Here is a 19316-nt window from a genome sequence, read left to right as displayed (position 1 = left end):
GAGGAGCACAGGCTCCGGACACGCAGGCTCAGCGGCCATGGATCACGGGCCCAGCCGCTCGGCGGCACGTGGGATCTTCCCGAACCGGGGCACGAACCCGTGTCCCCTGCATCGGCAGGCGGACTTGCAACCACTGTGCCACCAGGGAAGCCCCCAAATTCCACTTTTAACATAATTTTTTTTTCATGAGAAAGGCTGAATAATCTTTTTAAAATAAATTTATTTATTTTTATTTTTGGCTGCTTTGGGTCTTTGTTGCTGCGCGCGGGCTTTCTCTAGTTGCGGCGAGCAGGGGCTACTCTTTGTTGCGACGCGCAGGCTTCTCATTGCCATGGCTTCTCTTGTTACAGAGCACGGGCTCTAGGCTCGCGGGCTTCAGTATTTGTGGCGTGTGGGCTCAGTAGTTGTGGCTCGTGGGCACTAGAGTGCAGGCTCAGTAATTGTGGCGCATGGGCTCAGTTGCTCCACGGCATGCGCAATCCTCCTGGACTAGGGATTGAACCCGTGTCCCCTGCATTGGCAGGTGGATTCTTAACCACTGCGCCACCAGGGAAGCCCTGAATAATCTTTGAAAGCCACTTATATTTTGTTTTCTGTGAACTGACTAGACTTCGTTTTTAACTACTGAGAAATATCCCATGGGGAGGATTTACCATAATGTATCTAACTGTTCCTTTATGTTGTTTCTAAACTTTCACTGTTATAAATAATAAGCATAGTGAACATCTTTTTTGTATAAAGCGTCTTCAGCACTTTCTATTGTTTTCTTGGAGTGGCTTCTTGAAAATGAAACTTGTGGGTCAAAGGGTATTGGCATTTTAGAGACAGGATTGCCAAATTGCTCTTGGAAAGGCTTATACTAGTTTACAGTCCCACCAACAATGTACACGTGTGCCCAGTTCACTTTTCCATTGCCAGCATTGGCTTGTTGTATTTAAAAGATCCCCCAGGAAGCAGCTTCTGCAGACTTTGTGCTCTAAACCAGTGTTCGCCTAACCTTTAAAGCCAGAAGACTTTCCTTCTTTGCATCACAAACCCCAATACTTCCTGTCCAACTGAGGCTCAGCTTTGTTCTGGGAGGACTCACAGTTTCGCATCAGAGATGTCAGTGTCTATTTTCCTCTCTCTGTAAAACCCCACTGCCAAGTTTGTACAAATCACTGTCTAGAAAAACATTCCCATTGTTCCAAGAAGAACTCAAATGCTCCTCTCCTCGATTACCAATCAGAATAGGTTACCTATGGCCCTGGAGATGTGGGGCAGCACAGGATGCTGGGCTCTTTCTTGGGGGGTGGTGCCATCTGATTCATTCCTGCTGGGATGTGGCAAAGTCAGTGAGCGTGACACTGGGAAAGGTGCCCTGTGTGCTGGGTTCCATCAGCGCAGGTGTTACCTGGAAGAGTAGACATTTGTTTTTATCTGCTCAGTACCTCTTTCCTCTTCTGATAATAGGGCTTCTCTTGCTCTTGCAAACTATTGTATCATGACCTAGCCCTGGCCTAGTGGAATCTCCTTTCCTCTTGGCCAGAGTGACCGACTCGGGGGCAAACACTTGACCCAAGAAAGACCAGTCACAGTTCTTCCTGGAATCTGACCTATGGGTGCTGGGAGAACCAAGTTTGTTTGGTAGGCTGGGATGATTTAGGCTTAAGGCTGTGGTGGTCCTCTTCCCCTCCATGTGGAAAATTCTGTCTGCAATAGAAGTCTGGGAATGTGGAGCTAAGGAAAGACCCACAGAGATGAGGCAGGAAACGTGGAAAGAGACTGTCTTCATGCGGGCTATTTGAGTGCTTGTCTGAAATGGATGCCTCAGCCTTTGTCATCAGAAAGATTTGTATTAAAACAAAAGTGGAATACTATTTTTACCTTTCACTCTGTCAAAGATCAAAGACATGGTTAAGACTGCTGCTGATGGTATGGGGAAACAGGTTCTTTTATACGTTATTGGGTAGAGTTTAATCTGGTACAAGTCCTATAGAAGACCATCTGACAGTGTCTATCAAAATTTAAAGTGTACATTTTAAAATGCGTCAGCTGCCCTAGCAAAATTTCACTGCTAGGAATAGATCCTACCGATATTACTGACACACGTGCATAAAGGGCACTTACAGTGCAAAAGTCTAGTTCACGTGGAGAGGTCAGAGAACTTGCACCTTTGAGGTGAGTGCAGGGAGTTCTGGAAAGAGGGAGCCAAGGGCTGGTACTAGAGGAAAATACCAGGCATCAGATTCAAACATTTCAGATGTTTGAGATGATAGTCAGGAGGGGGCAAGGTAGGGATTGGTGGCTGGGAATATGAGAAGCAAATCATTGTATATATGTGGTACATATATACAATGAATATTACTCAGCCATTAACAAGAATGAAATAATGCCATTTGCGGCAACATGGATAACGCTGGAGATTGTCATACTAAGTGAAATAAGTCAGACAGAGAAAGACAAATATCATATGATATTGCTTTTATGTGGAATCTAAAAAAAAGATGCAAATGAACTTATTGGGCTTCCCTGGTGGCGCAGTGGTTGAGAGTCTGCCTGCCGATGCAGGGGACACGGGTTCGAGCCCTGGGCTGGGAGAATCCCACATGCCGCGGAGCAGCTAGGCCCATGAGCCACAACTACTGAGCCTGCGCGTCTGGAGCCTGTGCTCCACAAGAGAGGCCACGACAGTGAGAGGCCCGCTTGCTGCAACTAGAGAAAGCCCTCGCACAGAAACGAAGACCCAACACAGCAAAAATACATAAATAAATTAATAAACTCCTACCCCCAACATCTAAAAAAAAAAAAAAAAAGAACTTATTTACAAAGCAGAAACAGACTCACAGACTTATAAAACAAACTTATGGTTACCAGGAGGGAAGGGTGTGGGGGAGGGATTTATTGGGAGTTTGGGATTGACATGTACACACTGCTATATTTAAAGTAGATAACCAACAAGAACCTACTGTAAAAAAGAAATTAAAAATTAATAAAACCATAGATGAGGAAAAGGCCATTAAAATAAATAAAAATGGATGCAGAAGAGTATTAGAGTCTAACTGTTTTGGACTAGGAGCAAGGATGTACTCATATTTTTTAACATGATATAGATGAAGCAAAGTCTTATGTAAGCTCTATACTGGTAAAACCATACTCTGAGAATCATATTCATTTATAAGTGCTGTAATTGAAGAGGGTGTTTGCCAATCCAAAGCACATAAAAAGAACAGGTTGGATCATTAAAGCGATTCAAAATGCTTTACATGTAAAATAACTGATATGATTGGAGCTATTTCGAAAAGATCAAGAAAGCAATTACAACTGTTTAAAAAGTTCTTTAGTAACTGTGATATACAATTGGGATGCTTGTCAATTTCTGAGGAAAAAGTGGATGAAACTAGGACCAAAGAATGCATGTGAAGAAAAAAAAAAGAAGCAAGTCAGGAAGTACAAAGTCAAAGATAAGAGAGTCGATTGCATTCATCTGGGCACAAGATGATCTTCAGCTACACTGGCAGTGGACCTGGTGAGGAAGAAAGCAAGAATTGCAAAGATAAGAGTTGCCAGGATTTGGTGACTGGCTGGCTAACTGTATTACAATAATCTGCTTGTGCTGTCATAACAAAATACCACAGACTCAGTAGCTTAAACAACAGAAATGTATCTCCTCATAGCTCTGGAGGCTGGGAGTCCAAGATCAAGGTGTAGGTGGTATTAGTTTCTGGTGAGGCCTCTCTCCCCAGCTTGTAGATGATGCCTTCCTGCTTTGTGCTCACATGGCCTTTTCTTTGTTTGTGTGCACAGGGAGAACTCTGGTGTCCTTCCCCTTCTTATGAGGTCAGCAGTCCTATAGGATCAGGGCCCCACCCTCATGACCTCATCTAACCTTAATTACCTCTTTAAATGCCCTATCTCCAAATACAGTTACATTGGGGGTTAGGGCTTCAACATACAAATTTTAGGTGGGGGAACACAGTTCACTCCATAACACTAACCGAGTAGAAATAAGATTTCGGGATAGGATGATTCACTTAATTTGTTTGGGTGTATTTTTTCTGGGGCTTTAAAAAGAGATTTGTAATCCTAGCTACGTGTGAATGTAAAAATTCTGGTCCTTCCACTTATCCTTTTAAGCATTTCCTTGAATTGCTATGTAGTGTTCATAACTATCATTTTTAGAGGCTACATTGCATTCCTGATAGTACCCTAGTATTATTCCTGGTCTTAATCTTAACTAGTTTCCCTTGGCCAGCTAAACAGCTGCAAGCCCTATCCATGCTTTCTTTGCCAAACTCATTGTAACCATTCCTTTCTCCCAATCTGATGGCCAACACCCACCATAAGGCCACGTCATTGTGTGCCATGGGCTTCCTCACTGGTTCACTGGTCATCTTGTCATTGGTTGTGTCTACTGCATTCACCCAACACAGAGGAGACAAATGAATCTTAAGGCTGTTTGTCACTCCTCTACCTTACCATTAACTGGAAGATAAAGTCCAAACTCCTTTAACTAGGCATTAGAAGTCCTCCACATTCCAATATTAAGCTAACTTGGTTACTACTCACCCACACTGTTTCTGTGTGTTTCTTTTCTAGAGTCTGATAGGCCCCTCACTGTACTTCCAACATGCCCCATCACTCCCAGGTCATTAACTTTGCTTCATTTAGATGTCTTTCTTGATCATCTCGTTTTATCCAAGTTGTGTTATCAAGACACATCTATGTGCATATTTGACTTTCCCAGTAGACCATGACTCACTTCTACAACTTTGGCACTGGCTTATGGCCCAATGTGTAGACCCAAGTTCCTCCAGATTCACCCAAGTTTCTCCAGATTCAAATCCTAGCTCTGTCATGTACAAATTTATGTGGGAAGATCCCACATGCCACGGGGCGGCTGGGCCCGTGAGCCATGGCCGCTGAGCCTGCACGTCCAGAGCCTGTGCTCCACAATGGGAGAGGCCACAACAGTGAGAGGCCCGCGTACCGCAAAAAAAAAAAAAAAAAAAAGTACCCGTGACCCTCCCCATTTATTTAGATCTTTAATGTTTTTCAAAAGAGTTTTATAACTTTCTCCATAAAGCTCTTACATAGTTTTTGTTAGATTTATTCATTTCAGTTTATATTTTTGGCATGATTATCTTTTAAATAAATTTTTATTTGTTACTGATTGTAGAAATTCATTGACTTCTGTATATTAATTTCTTATTCAGGCACCTTGTTGAACTCTTTTTAAAACTAATAATTTCTCTATAAATTTTTGTGTTTTCCATGTAGCGATAATATATATGAATATTGAATGTTTGACTTATTGCTTTCCAATCCTTATACCTTTAGTTCTCTTCCTCCAATACAGTGCTGAATGAAAATGTTAGCAGAAGTTCTTTTTTTGGCTTCAAAGGGAAAACATTCAATGTTTCACATTAAATAGGATTTTTGTTGCCAATTTTCTGTAGATACTCTTTAGGGGTTGAGGAAATTCTACTAGATTTCTAAGGATTTTTTTTGTATTTACTTTTTTCATGAATGAATATTTAAATCTATCAAAAATTTTCCATTTACTGAGATGATCATATCATTTTTCTCCTTTAAATCTTTGAATTTCATGAATTGGTCTTCTAACATTAAAACAATCTTGGATTCCTACAATAAGCTGAACTTGGTCAAGATTGTTTTATACGTTGCTGGAATTGTTTGCTAATTTCTTTTTTTTTTTTTTTTTTGCGGTACGTGGGCCTCTCACCGTTGTGGCCTCTCGCGTGTGGAGCACAGGGTCCGGACACGCAGGCTCAGCGGCCATGGCTCACGGGCCCAGCAGCTCCGCGGCATGTGGGATCTTCCCGGACCGGGGCACGAACCCGTGTCCCCTGCATCGGCAGGCAGATTCTCAACCACTGCGCCACCAGGGAAGCCCTGTTTGCTAATTTTTTAAGAAGAGTTTTGTGTCTATGTTTGTCAGTGAAATTGTCTCATAATTTTTCTTTCGTGCACTGTTCATATCAGTTTTGGTATTAATTTTAATATAAAATAGATTGGGGAGTGTTTCTTCCTTTACTGTAATTTTAAAGAGTTAATATTGGAGTTATTTGTTCCTTGAGTGATAGAAGTTACTAATAAAACCGTCTGGACCTGCCGTTTTCTTTGTGGTGAGATTTTAAACTACTGATTCAATTTCTTTCTTCTTTTTTAAAACAATATTTATTATTTATTTATTTTAGCTGCACCGGGTCTTAGTTGCAGCATGAGGGATCTTTTAGTTGCAGCATGCAGACTTCTTAGTTGCGGCATGCGTGCTTCTTAGTTGTAGCATGCATGCAGGATCTAGTTCCCTGACCAGGGATCGAACCCAGGCCCCCTGCATTGGGAGCACGGACTCTTACCACTGGACCACCAGGGAAGTCCCTGATTCAATTTCTTTAATGATTATAGGATTATTCAGATTTTAAATTTCTTCTTGAGTCAGCTTATTTTTCTAGGAATTTGTCCATATGTTTCTGTTTTCAAACTTATTGGCATAAAATTGTATATAATATTCTCCATCTTTTCAATCTATGTGGCACCTGCAGTTATATACCATTTTTCATTCCTAATATTATGCCTTCTGTTATTTTTTTCTTGATCAATTTTGACAGGGGTTTGTTAGTGTTATTAATCTTTTAAAATAACATAATTTTGGGACTTCCCTGGTGGTCCAGTGGTTAAGACTTTGTGCTTCCAGTGCAAGGGGAGCAGGTTCAACCCCTGGCTGGGGAACTAAGATCCCACATACCATGCAACTAAGATCCCAGATCCCATATACCACACAGTGTGACCAAGAAAAAAGGGAAAAAAAACCCCATAGTTTTGGTTTTGTTGATCCTTCTGTGTATGTTTATTTTATATTTCATTATTCTCTGCTCTTATTTATATAATTCCCTTCTTCCAACTTTCTTTGGGTTTGTTCTACTATTAGTTTTTCTATCTATTTTTAAAAACTTATTATGTAATAAAAACATTTAAAAGTATACATTTCCTACTAGCACAGTAATGCTTTAGGTAAACTCTATAAGTTTTAACATGCAGTACTGTTGTTATTGTAGAATTCTAAGTATTTTTAAAATTTCCACTGATTTATTATTTAACCCATGACTTTAAAAAAATATGCCTCTTAATTTCCAAACACGTTTATTCCCCCTAGTTTTCTGTTTGTAATTGAGTTCAAATTTAATTGAACTGTTGTCAGAAAGAGTGGTCTACAGGATATCAAACTTTTGAAATTTAAGACCTGAATATAATTAAATTTCTTAAATGTTCCATGTATTTCTGAAAAAATGTATACTCTAAAATAGTTGGGGGGACTTCCCTGGTGGTGCAGTAGAAGAGTAGCCCCTGCATGCTGCAATTAGAGAAAGCCCACGCACAGCAGCAAAGACCTGACGCAGCCAAATGAATAATAATAAAAATAAAATAGTTGCGTCCAGTGGTATACATAACTTTATGTATGGATAAGAAAACTTCCAAACTGTTTTCTAGAGAGTTTGTACCATTTTACATTCTGACTGGCCTTGCATGTGAGTTCCAGTAGCTCCACATCCTTGCCGACATTTGGGATACTCAGTCTTCTTAATTTTAGCCATTCTAGTGGTGTACAGTGCGATATAATTGTGGTTTTAGTTTGAGTTTCCCTGACGACCAATGATATTTAGCATCTTTTCATCTTTTCATGTGTTTATTTGCCATCTGTATATCTTCTTTGATGAGGTGTCTATTCAAATCTTTTGCTGTTTTCTAACTCAATTGTTTGTCTTATTGAATTATGAGTTCTTTATATATTCTGAGTTTAAATTCTATATATTATTATGTATAATATATTCTTCATAATATATTTAATATATTCTAGACACAGAACTTTAAAGAACTTCATCAAATGTATTTGTTGCAAATATTTTCTCCCAGTCTTACTTCCACTGTAGCCATGTGACTTGTTCTCATCAATGACATGTGAGTGGAAGTGAAGTGTGATGATTGTGGGTCAACTTTTAAGAAGCAATGAAACCTTTCCACTTTTTTGTTTTCTTTCCACTTGCCATAAAGAGGCCCCAGGGGATGGTAGGGCCACAAGATGGAAGGAACTTGGGTTCCTGTGTCACCACATGGAGAAAAGCTGCCTGTCCACCAGGAACACTGAGATTAACTGAGGTGAGAAATAAATTCCTACCATATTAAGCCACTGACATTCTGGAGTTCATCTATTATAGCAACTAGTGTTCCTCAGACTAATACCTGCCTGCCTTGATTGAATTGGAGAGTAAAAGTGAATTTCTAATCAGAATGATATATGTGCCTCCTCTTCAACAGATTTTTGTGTCAAGACCGTCTGAAGCTATTTCCAGAATCTGTTCTTCTAGCCAGGTCAATTTATTTGTCATGGAATGATTGCTAATGTGGTTTGAGAAACTACTTAAGTGAACCTTTTATTAAGTCTTTCCAGTGTTTCTTTACAATGTTAAAATAATTTTGGTGAGTTCTTCACTTGAGTTCACAACCAGGTCCACAGTGGAAAAGTTTTCAGTATTGGTTGGTTGGTTGGTTGGGTCAATGAAGTTGCTTCTGGGGCTTTAGGAGGGCGGTGTCTGATATGGCCTCCATTTAGTGAGGGCTCCATGCCAAGCACTTTGCATGGTTTCTCTTTCAGGCCTCATAACACCATCAGGAGGTAGGAAGTATGACTCCTATTTTAAAGACAAGGAAATTGAGGCTCAGATGAAAGCAAGTCACTTGCTTAAGGCTGCACTGAGACTCGAACATGGGTGTGTCCAGCCCCAGACTTGCATTCTGCTGTCCTGGTGGGAATCAAAATGAACAGGAGGCCATAGATCCACCTCATTCTTCCCAGAGCACCCTGTCCTGGGCTCCCTGCAGAGGGTCTCAGCCATCAGCCAGATTGTCCTCATGTCCAGGGCCTGGGGCTACCTCAACAACCAGTTCCTTTTTCCTTTTGCACTTCAACCTGCAACAGAGCCACAGAGATGTTATAGACCCTCAGCAGGGGGAGAACCTGTGTGTGCTCGTGTACATGTGCACATGCATGTACATGTGTGCCAATGACCTGTGGAATCATAGACAGCCATTAGCCTTCTCTCCTCCTACTCTCCTTCCCCTCTGCCACCATCCCAGCTCTTCACATCCACTGGAGAATGGATGCTTCCTACTCCGGGGGAAGCATGGCTGAGCATCCCAAGAGAAATCATAGTGTCTGTCTTGCTCTGGGCATTGCCAAGGAGGTTTCTGGAAATATGACTCCTATTTTAAAGCTAAGGAAATTGAGGCTCAGATGAAGGAGGTTTCTGGAAGTCACTTTTGGGACTTGTCCAAACACTATGGTTACAACTAGGTCTAAAAATAAAATCCTGTAAAGAAGAAAAGAAATGGGATTATGAATTTTTTCTTTAGTTTCAAATTTTTCTGTGATGTGGTTTTATTTTTATAATTTAAAGTGATGAAAAATGCAATGAATTGCACAAGCTGTATGTTGTCTCTCCATGTGAGAAACACCTGCAGGCAGCTCAGCTTTGCTCCCTGCCTGTGTTTAACTAGTAACACTGCATCGACAAGGAGGTTTTAGAAATTCTTTTTTATTGTGGCAAAATCTATGGAACATAAAATTTACCATTGTAACATTTTTAAGCGTACAATTCAGTGGCATTAAGTACATTCACACTGCGGTGCAACCGTCACCACCATCCATTTCCAAAACTTTTTAATCATCCCAAACTGAGGCTCTGTACCCATTAAACGCTAACTCCCCATTTCCTCCTCCTTCCAGCCCTTGGTAACCTCTAGTCTACTTTTGGTCCCTATGAGCTTGACTCTTCTAGGTACTTCATATAAGTGAAATCATATAGTATTTGTCCTTTTGTGTCTGGCTTATTTCACTTAGCATGATGTCTTCAAGGTTCATCTGTGTTACGGTGTATTTTGGAATTTCCTTCTTTTTTTCAGCTTGAATAATATTCCATAGTATGTATATACCACATTTTGCATACCCGTTCATCTGTCAATGGCCATTTGGGTTGTTTCTACCTTTTGGCTATTGTGAATAATGCTGCTGTATGGGTGTATACACATGGGTGTATAAATACATGTTTGAGTCTCTACTTTGAATTCTTAGGCATGAATACCTAGAAGTGCAATTGCTGCCAAGGAGGCTTTTATTTATTTTTTAAAATTTATTTATTTATTTATGCTTGCATTGGGTCTTCGTTGCTGCGTGCGGGCTTTTTTCTAGGCTTCATGGCATGTGGGATCCTCCTGGACCAGGGATCAAACCCGTGACTCCTGCATTAGCAGGTGGGTTCTTAACCACTGCACCACCAGGGAAGCCCCTCGAGGAGGTTTTTAGAACTCATTTTTAGGACTTTCCCAGGAAAGTATTTTGGATTTCCTCAGCTATGGCCACTCTTTGTCCTTTGAATGTGGATTTTTAGAAATTTCTAGCAGTTTTGGGAGGCTTAAACATCGATTTTAAAATGCTTTATTAAAGCAAAGATGAGAAGTAAGCACATGTGTCTGCCTTTCCTGGTGAAGGCTGAGAGGGGGTAAGGGCCTGCCCAGAGTTCAGAGTAGTAGTCACAGGGCCAGGGTTCAAGCTCAGATCTGTCTGAGCTCAAAGCTATGCTTGGTCTGTTACCATGTTCTCCTATTTGAAAGCAGTTTGTTGGGCTGTCAAATTGGGGGATGCCATTTTGGATCAAAAAGGTATGATATGGGGCTTCCCTGGTGGCGCAGTGGTTGAGAATCCGCCTGCCGATGCAGGGGACACGGGTTCGTGCCCTGGTCCGGGAAGATCCCACATGCCGCGGAGCAGCTAAGCCCGTGAGCCATGGCCGCTAGGCCTGCGCGTCCGGAGCCTGTGTTCCGCAATGGGAGAGGCCACAACAGTGAGAGGCCCGCATACCGCAAAAAAAAAAAAAAAAAAAAAAAAAAAAAAGGTATGATATGGAGACTAATTTTAAAATGTTCATTATATTTTCCAATCAAAAAGAAAAATAAATGATCAAGGTCTAAAATTTGGGACATAGAGAAAAGCAGAAAGAAAACAGTTACCCGTGGCTCTGCCACTGACTGTCAACTAGATCTCCCTGTACAACGTTTAATTGCATTTCCCCCACGGTTCAGCTAGGCACGGTGTTTACTTGATCACGCCAGGCCTAGAAAAGACAAGCATTTAATAACCTTAACGAAGCTGAGCCTTTCATTTATAAAGGCTTGCATTGTCAGGAGATGGGAGGGGGCGTGGCAGCTACAGAGAAGCAGTGCTTGGATCTCCCTACGAGAAAGAACTTGTGAAGTTCTTTCAGCTGCGAAGAATGCGCTTAGCTGATCGCCTCCAGCTGCAGCACTTAAGCCAGCTTCACTCTTCCCTGGCGTCTCCCAAGCCAACGACCGAGTGTGGTGGAGACACTGGCACCCACCGTTTCTGCCCTTGGGAGACCCCTCTAAATGGGCAACTTTGCTTCACTCCCCACTGGGTTGCCCAAGACTTTGCATGATCTGCACTGTGGTCTGAGATGTTCCCGGACCTATTTTTCTTCCTCTTGCATTTCTTTTAACAGGATAGGATCTGCATGGCCCTCTGAAGGCTTTCCTAGCCCAGTCCTGCCTCCTCAGCCTTTATCGTTCATAGCTATGGCCCTCCAGCAAATCTTTCACTCCTGACTCCAGCTCTGCATCTAAGTCCAGCATCTGCTTCCTCGACGACCCATATCGACATAGGTGGTGACGATGAGAAGTTCTATGCATGTTTCTGAGCTTTCAGTCATTCTACATCAAAGCCAAGCATAGGATTTCTACCTCAAATAATGTTCGACATACCACCGACTTCGGACTTCACACAACACTTGAAAGTATAAGAATCGAGTTTACCACAAGATGGCCGCCACGTGCCTCGAGCCCCTGAGTCCGAGCTCAGCGGCCTGGGAGCCACGATCCCGGGGGCTTTAGATGCAACCTGAGGCAGGGCAAGGAAGAGGCCTAAGCAGGGGAGCGGGGCCCGGCGAGGCTTAGGGGTGGTGGTGGTGGTGGTATATAGGGCTCCGGCCCTGGGAGCGGTGCTTCTCGGGTCGGGAGAGGGGTAGGGCTTAGGGAGGAGCCTGTGAAGGTGGAGGGGTGGGGCCTGGGTGGAGGAGGAGCCTGAGGAGGGGTTTGGGTGGAACATCTGAGCTGGAGGTGGGTCCAGGGATTGAGTTTGTCTAATAAGGAGGCGGAGCCTCTAGAGGGCAGGGCCTCAGGAATTCTAGGGCTCTTGAACCTGGGTGGAAGGTTGGGAAGGTGACCCTGAAAGAGAAGGGTGTGGAATTATGGTTGGGGCACCCACGTCGGGTTGGGGAGATAAAAGAAAAAAGAATTGAGTTTTCTGAGTATTTTCCTCAATTAAGTCTTATGTCTTAGTATTTTAAGAAGCACAAAATGGTGGAAGAGTCTGTAAAAACTGAGAAACCATAGAGGAAAAACTAATGAAAGACGGGAGACGAAAGAGAAAGCAGCATGGAAAGCACATTCAATAGTAACAAAGATGGACAGATAACCCTGAAAAAAGAAGGGGATGATTGGAAACAAGATGACTGCTTTCTAGAAGTCCTGGCTGTTAGTAATCAATAAAGTCTGATGAATGTGGAAAAACAGAACGCAGTAAAAATGTGTTACAGCTGGGTGTCTTGCAATGCAAGCGAGTGTGAATTAAGTGCTAAACACATAAATATACGAAAGTAGTTGTGTCTGTTGTAACTCATGCCAGTACAGGAACTTTTAAGAGTTGCTAATAAAATATTAATGCATTTTATTTTTCTGACTGTTTGGAAACACAACAGACCGTTTCCAGGTGGCCATGCGGCTTGCCTCCCATGGTCAGGAAGGCCAGTCCAGAGCTAGAGTCACACCTTTCTTTCTCATGTGCCTGGTGAACAGCTCTTGCAATAAACCGTGTCTCAGGCTGATGGAAGCGTGTTTGTCCTGACTGCGTGTCTGAGGTCTTGCCTGTGAAACCTGCAGCTGCCCGCTAAGAGGCAGGGGCTCTGTCCTGTTCCTGTCATCAGTGTCCAGGGCTTGCGTCTAGGGCCTTAAGGACCACAGCCCTGGACATTCTCCTCACTGGTCCGTTTACTTCCCTGACACAGAAAAACCCCACTCACACTCCCTCCTCCTCCCATACCCCAGTTCGCCCAAGAACTGCATCTTTGCTTAGCTTGGGGGTTCTCAGCCTGGCTGCCCCATTCACTGACGCGCAGGTTGCATGCCTGACCATTGAACTCAGAACCTCTGGGGCTGGGGCCGGGTGGCAGCATTTTTAAAGCTCCCCAGGTGATAACAATGTGTGACCGAGGTTAAGAATGACTGGTTTAGCTAAACCCATTTCCCTGATGGAAGAAGACAGGAAGGGTACCCTTGCTACAACTTTGCCCCAGGCCCATTCACCGGCCACATCACTGCCCTCGAGGACAGAGCCGGCTCACCTCCGTCTTGCCCCATTCTTCAGTACCTGCCATAGTTCTCCACATGGAGCAGATGCACACAGCCTTGTCCTCAATGAAATAAAATTGAATTTCTTAATGGAAGATGCTTAGATTTTTTTTTTTTTTTTTTTTTTTTTGTGGTACGCGGGCCTCTCACTGTTGTGGCCTCTCCCATTGCGGAGCGCAGGCTCCGGACGCACAGGCTCAGCGGCCATGGCTCACGGGCCCAGCCGCTCCGCGGCATGTGGGATCCTCCCGGACCGGGGCACGAACCCGTGTCCCCTGCATCGGCAGGCGGATTCTCAACCACTGCGCCACCAGGGAAGCCCAAGATGCTTAGATTTAGTCCTCCTCACATTCCCACCCAAACCCTCAAATGAGCCAGACAGATGCATGGAATGTGGGGTAAAAAACCCAGGATCAAGACCAGTCTTTGATAGCAAATGGCCATGTAACCCTAATCGGGTTCCTAATCCATGAGGCTGGGAGTTTCCCTCTGAAAATGAGTATAACTTTTGCTCACTGATGCTCTTTTATCGGGGCCCTGGCATTGAGCTAAGACTTGACATGCATCATTTCCAATCCTCTCAATCACCCCGTAGGGTGTTACCTTTTTACCTGCGGGAAAATAGACTCAACAAGCTAAACAGACTTGTTCGGGTCTCACAGCTAGTTACAGGAATCTGGATCTATTCTTGGTGATTAAGGGTGTGGGCTTTGGAATTAGACTAAGTTCAAATCCCCGCTCCACCTCTTGCTAGCTGGCAGTCTTGAGTGGGTATTTAACCTCTCCAATCTTCAGTTTGAATTATAACCCTATGAACCCTCTGTCCTACTCCCCAAATCTCTTTGGGGCAGACTCCAGCTGGGTGGTAGTAGGGGGTCAGGAGAACAGTGTAAATAGAGGGCTGCTGCAGCTGCCCAGTCCCAAAGTAGGGAGTGAACTTCCACCCTTTTCCCATCTGGAGTTTTCTCCAGGCAGAGATGCCAGGGAGGGACACGTGAGGCCATTTGGATGAGCACACACGCAATTGATTAGTCACACAGACTTTGATCAACCCCAGTGGCAGAAGCAACAGGTACGGGCTGGACCCATATGTTCCCTTGAGTGTGTAGTTCAAGTTAATCCTTTATCATGCATGATTCAGATGATATCTCCCTTGACCTCAACTTATGGCACAAACTCCTCTCAGTTTCCTCCCAGAACTTTCCTTAGGGTAGAGCCAGCTGGACTCTATGTGGCCCCGTCTGGGATGACTGTTTAACTTTCTTCATACGTGGCTTCTCTCATTAGAACATCATGCCTGTAAGAGTGAGGGCCTGTTGCCAGGGGTACTGGATCTATGCCATTTTAGCCTGATCCTATTTGGTTACACTTCTCCTGTGTTCCAGACTCTCCTAGGCCCCTCGCTTTTGTGGTTCCCCCAAAACATAAACAGGCTGACGTTTCTCTCTTCTTATTTTCTCTGTTCCTCCACAGGTTCTTCTGGATCTTTGCCCTGACTTCACTGACTTCACTTTCTATTTCTGTTGACTGATACCCTCTTCCTCCTCCAGTATAAGTTACTCCCTCTGAACAATGCAGTCACCCATCACCCACCTCACCGTTTATTGTGAGGGTTGAGATAATGTGTGTAAGCACCAGGCACGTTGCAAATACTTATGCAAATTAGCTATAATTATGTAAACAACAGTCATCCTGTGCGGTATGAGCATTGATAGCAGGAAGCACAGAGTACACTAAAAAATGCTCAGTAAACTGAGAAATGTTAAACAGTGACTGGTGACAGCTACTGTGTGTCTGGGAGTCCAGCACCCCCACCTAATACCTTTACTTACTTATGCACTAAACGTTTATTGAGATCAGGGGTGGCCATTTGTCATATTCACAGCTGCCCAGTGTCTTGTCTTTTTTTTTTAATTTAACTTGAAAAATTTTTTTTAACTGTGGCAAAATACATGTAAAATTTACCATCTTAACCTTTTTCTTTTTGGCTGCACCACACAGGGATCTTAGTTCCCCAACCAGGGATCAAACTCGTGCCCCCTGCAGTGGAAGCACGGAATCTTAACCACTAGACCGCCAGGGAAGTCCCCATCTGAACCATTTTTAAGTGTACAGCTCAGTGGCATTAAGTACATTCACATTGTTGTACAACCACCACCACCATCCATCCACAGAACTCTTTTCATCTTGTAGGGCCCAATGTCTTTTGAACTGTCTTCGTGTGTCTGGGGAAATTCCTCTTCTGTCTTCGCAGTGAGGAAGTCAGAACCTACATTCCCACATGCCCTGGGACTGGGATGCAGGCATGTGACCAGGCTCCACCAATCAGATGCGTCCATGCAGACCTTTTTTTTTTTTTTTTTTTGCTGTATGCGGACCTCTCACCGCCGTGGCCTCTCCCGTTGCGGAGCACAGGCTCCGGACGCGCAGGCTCAGCGGCCATGGCTCACGGGCCCAGCCGCTCCGCAGCACGTGGGACCCTCCCGGACGGGGGCAAGAACCCGCGTCCCCTGCATGGGCAGGCGGACTCTCCACCACTGCGCCACCAGGGACGCCCCGTGCAGACCTTTTGCTTCAGATGGGATCCACAGGAAGAAACAGGCTTGGGTGAAGCCGCTATGTTTGCTGGTGTGGATGGCAGCAGAGGTGCCCAGCTTTTGGTGGTGGCAGCTGCTGCGGTGGTGGTTCCCAGGGGTAACGAGGTCAAGTTCCTGATGCAGAAGTGAAAACAGTGCTGGCTGCGGTAGTGGTTGCAGCAGGGCTGGTTCTTGTTGCTTAGAGTTTGGCATGTGCTGTAGTTTCCTTATCGGGCCATGGTTTGGGGTGTTACTTCTCGATGTTTTGTCTCAAGTCTACTCCTGAATAAATTTTCTTTTTTTGTTTAGCCAGCTGGACAGTAGAACTATGCCAGTCCCTTTCATCAGAAGGACTGCAGAGAACAGTGAGACCAAGTTTGCCCGAACCCTCTTGCTTTTGGATGCTGTTGGCAGAGCTGCCTTGATCTTGGACTTCCTTCAGATGAACTGGTCAGGCCCCAGCTCTTTCATGGTCTCTCTTTGACTTCAGTCCAGGCAGGGATGGCTCTGGGATGCAGTAGTTCCTTGTGATCGCTGCAGTACCTGGGAGAGAGGTCATTTTCAGAAACGGGTCACTGCCGGCAAACGGAGGCCCTGGTGGTCTGGCCCTGCCTGGGGGTTTGCTGTTGGTGATTGTTCTTCTTCATCCGCAGAATGTTTTACCTGGACACAGGCTTACCAAGAACTACTCCCTGTTACATTTTTCTGCTTGTTTTTCCACACTGTTTCTCTGGAAGGCAAATTCTGTCAAGAGGCATATTTGAGGATGGGAGGGACCGCCTCTTTCTTTCTATGGGGAAGTACAGAGAAAAATCATCATCCGAGATTCCCCACAATTGCCCTGTGCCCCTCGAGGGTCTGATACCCTTGTGCCGCAGCTTTCCTCTCTGCAGCATTGGGCTTGGCTTCCCAGGTCCTCCACTGTGTGATTACTGAGGCCCTTCTCTGTGCCAGGATCATTCTGGAGACAAAAAGACGAGTAAGAGGTCTGGCTCTCAGGAACTCGCAGCCCAGCGGAAGTGAGCAAACAGGTCCAGGCCACAGCCAGTAGCTACTGAGAGAGATCACTTTATCATTTAGCATCCATATTATGGTCACTTGAGCTGCATCTTGCTGGTCTCCTCTCTGAGTATTTTCTGTGACCCTCTAGAGGGGTGATTCCATGTTCTGTCCTGGTTGTCACTTGCCACCCCGGCCATCCTGGACAAGATACAGGTCAGAGGGCACGTCACAGAGCCTGGCAATCTTCTGCCCAGCTTTTTTTTGTCCGATACTCCTGCAGGTTCACGGAGGAGGACAAGTTTCTTCTCCTTTTAGGTGGACACTGGCAGCCCTCGTCTTTATTTTATGTTGCAGGATGACTTCTTCCACGGATGAGTGATGGGGGGCGGGGACATCCATTCCCGGTAGCGGAGCAACTCCACTTCTTGCTTGGTGTGTTTCTGCACTGAGAGCACAACACGACCATACCTCCAAACCCAATGAGTCAGCCCCAGCCCCAGCGGCCTTGGTCTTGAATGACATCATGAGGGGGACATTAACAATTCAGCCCAGGTTCTTTTGACAGTCTCTTCTCTAGTTCTCAGTGAAGACCAGGCCTCAGTTTCCCATCTTCTGTGAGTGTTGCCTGCATAAGACCGTACAGGTTCCTAAGGATAAAAAATGGTTTCATTACCCAGGACGGTCACATCCATGGCTAGTGCAAGAAGCTTTTCTCTCCTGGTCTGCAGGGTACCACTCTGCTTACACAGATTACCTTTCCCTGCATCTCATGGATTCGTTTGGTTCCCTGGCGTCACGGCTGTCTCCACCATCTCCATAGCTACGGGAGTGTTTGCTTTATGTCTTCACGACTGTGAGACACAGAGTGGATTTGTCCTCAAATAAAAGGCTGTCTTCTCTAGAGGTGAATTCAACTCTGGTAAAACTGAGACTTGCTTGAAGCTTTGAAAATATAGGCTCCCTCCTACTCTCAACTTCTGCCTTTCCTATTGAAATTTCAAGGATCTTGGGACTTTTAGCCAGCATTTAATCTCAGAGTATCCTGTGTTTTCCCTCTGTTATAGGTTGAATTGTCTCCCCCAAGATTCAGATGTTGAAGTCCCAGCTCCAAATAGACTCAGAATGTGACTGCATTTGGAGACAGGGTCTTTAAAGAGGTGATTAAGTTAAATGAGATCATATGGGTGGGCCCCACCTCCACATGATTGTTGTCCTTATAAGAAGAGGTGATCAGGACACCTTCCTTCTGGAAGGTAGAGTATGTGAAGACACAGGGAGAGTATGTGAAGGAAGGAAGGAAGGAAGAGTATGTGAAGACACAGGGAGAAGATCGCCATCTACAAGCCAAGGAGTGAGGCTTCAGAAGGAAGCAGCCCTGCCAACACCTTGATCTTGGACTTCCAGCCTCCACAGTTGAAAGAAAACAAATTTCTGTTGTTTAAGCCACCCAGTCTGTGGTGCTTTGTTATGGCAGCCCGAGCAGACTAATATACCCTTCCCCTCAGCAGTCTTTGCAAGAAGCCACTCTTCTTTTTTTTTTTTTTTTTTTTTGTGGTACGCGGGCCTCTCACTGTTGCGGCCTCTCCCGTCGTGGAGCGCAGGCTCCGGACGCGCAGGCTCAGCGGCCATGGCTCACGGGCCCAGCCGCTCCACGGCACGTGGGATCCTCCCGGACCGGGGCACGAACCCGTGTCCCCCGCATCGGCAGGCGGACTCTCAACCACTGCGCCACCGGGGAAGCCCACACTCTTCTTTTAATACAGAGCACACACTCCTCTGCACGTGGGCCAGGAGGACTGGTTTGGAGAGTCTAGATGGGAGAACACCATGTCTGTACCATTCCTCGGTGTGCAAAGGCGTCTTCACCAAGTGTGTTTCTTGCTTCAGGAGGTGCGTGGAAGGGCAGTGAGGACAGCAGGGGACACCATTCTAGCCGGCCACTCTAGCTGTGGATGAGGCAGGGATAGTTGTCTCTTTCATGTCTGCAAGTCAGGCCACCAAATCAGACACTTGAAAGCTACACTGTCCAGTGTGGGAGCTGCCAGCCATATGTGGCTATCGGGCACCTGAAATGTGGTTTGTCTGAATTAGGATGTGCTGTAAGTATAAAATACATAGACTTAGTTGAAAAAAATTGCAAAAAATCTTATTAATAATTTTTACATAGATTACATATGGAAGTATATTTTGGATAGATTGAGTTAAATATATCTATCAAGTTAATTTCACCTGTTTCTTTTTACTTTTTAAAGTGGTTAC

At 44.7% G+C, this 19316-nt stretch overlaps 1 long non-coding RNA gene across 1 annotated transcript in view; it reads left to right on the top strand.

Moving 5' to 3' along the window:
- The window catches only part of LOC131746514 (uncharacterized), a 28773-nt gene extending 15817 nt beyond the window's left edge, over window positions 1–12956 (top strand). The window contains exons 3-4 of the long non-coding RNA XR_010838163.1: window positions 8056–8160; window positions 11577–12956. This is a non-coding gene — a long non-coding RNA (uncharacterized lncRNA). The remainder of the gene's footprint in view (window positions 1–8055; window positions 8161–11576) is intronic.
- Window positions 12957–19316: the final 6360 nt, after the last annotated feature.

Source organism: Kogia breviceps, chromosome 19 (genome assembly GCF_026419965.1).
Source record: "Kogia breviceps isolate mKogBre1 chromosome 19, mKogBre1 haplotype 1, whole genome shotgun sequence".
NCBI classification, from domain to species: Eukaryota; Metazoa; Chordata; class Mammalia; order Artiodactyla; family Physeteridae; genus Kogia; species Kogia breviceps.
This window is presented reverse-complemented; position numbering and strand designations above follow the sequence as displayed.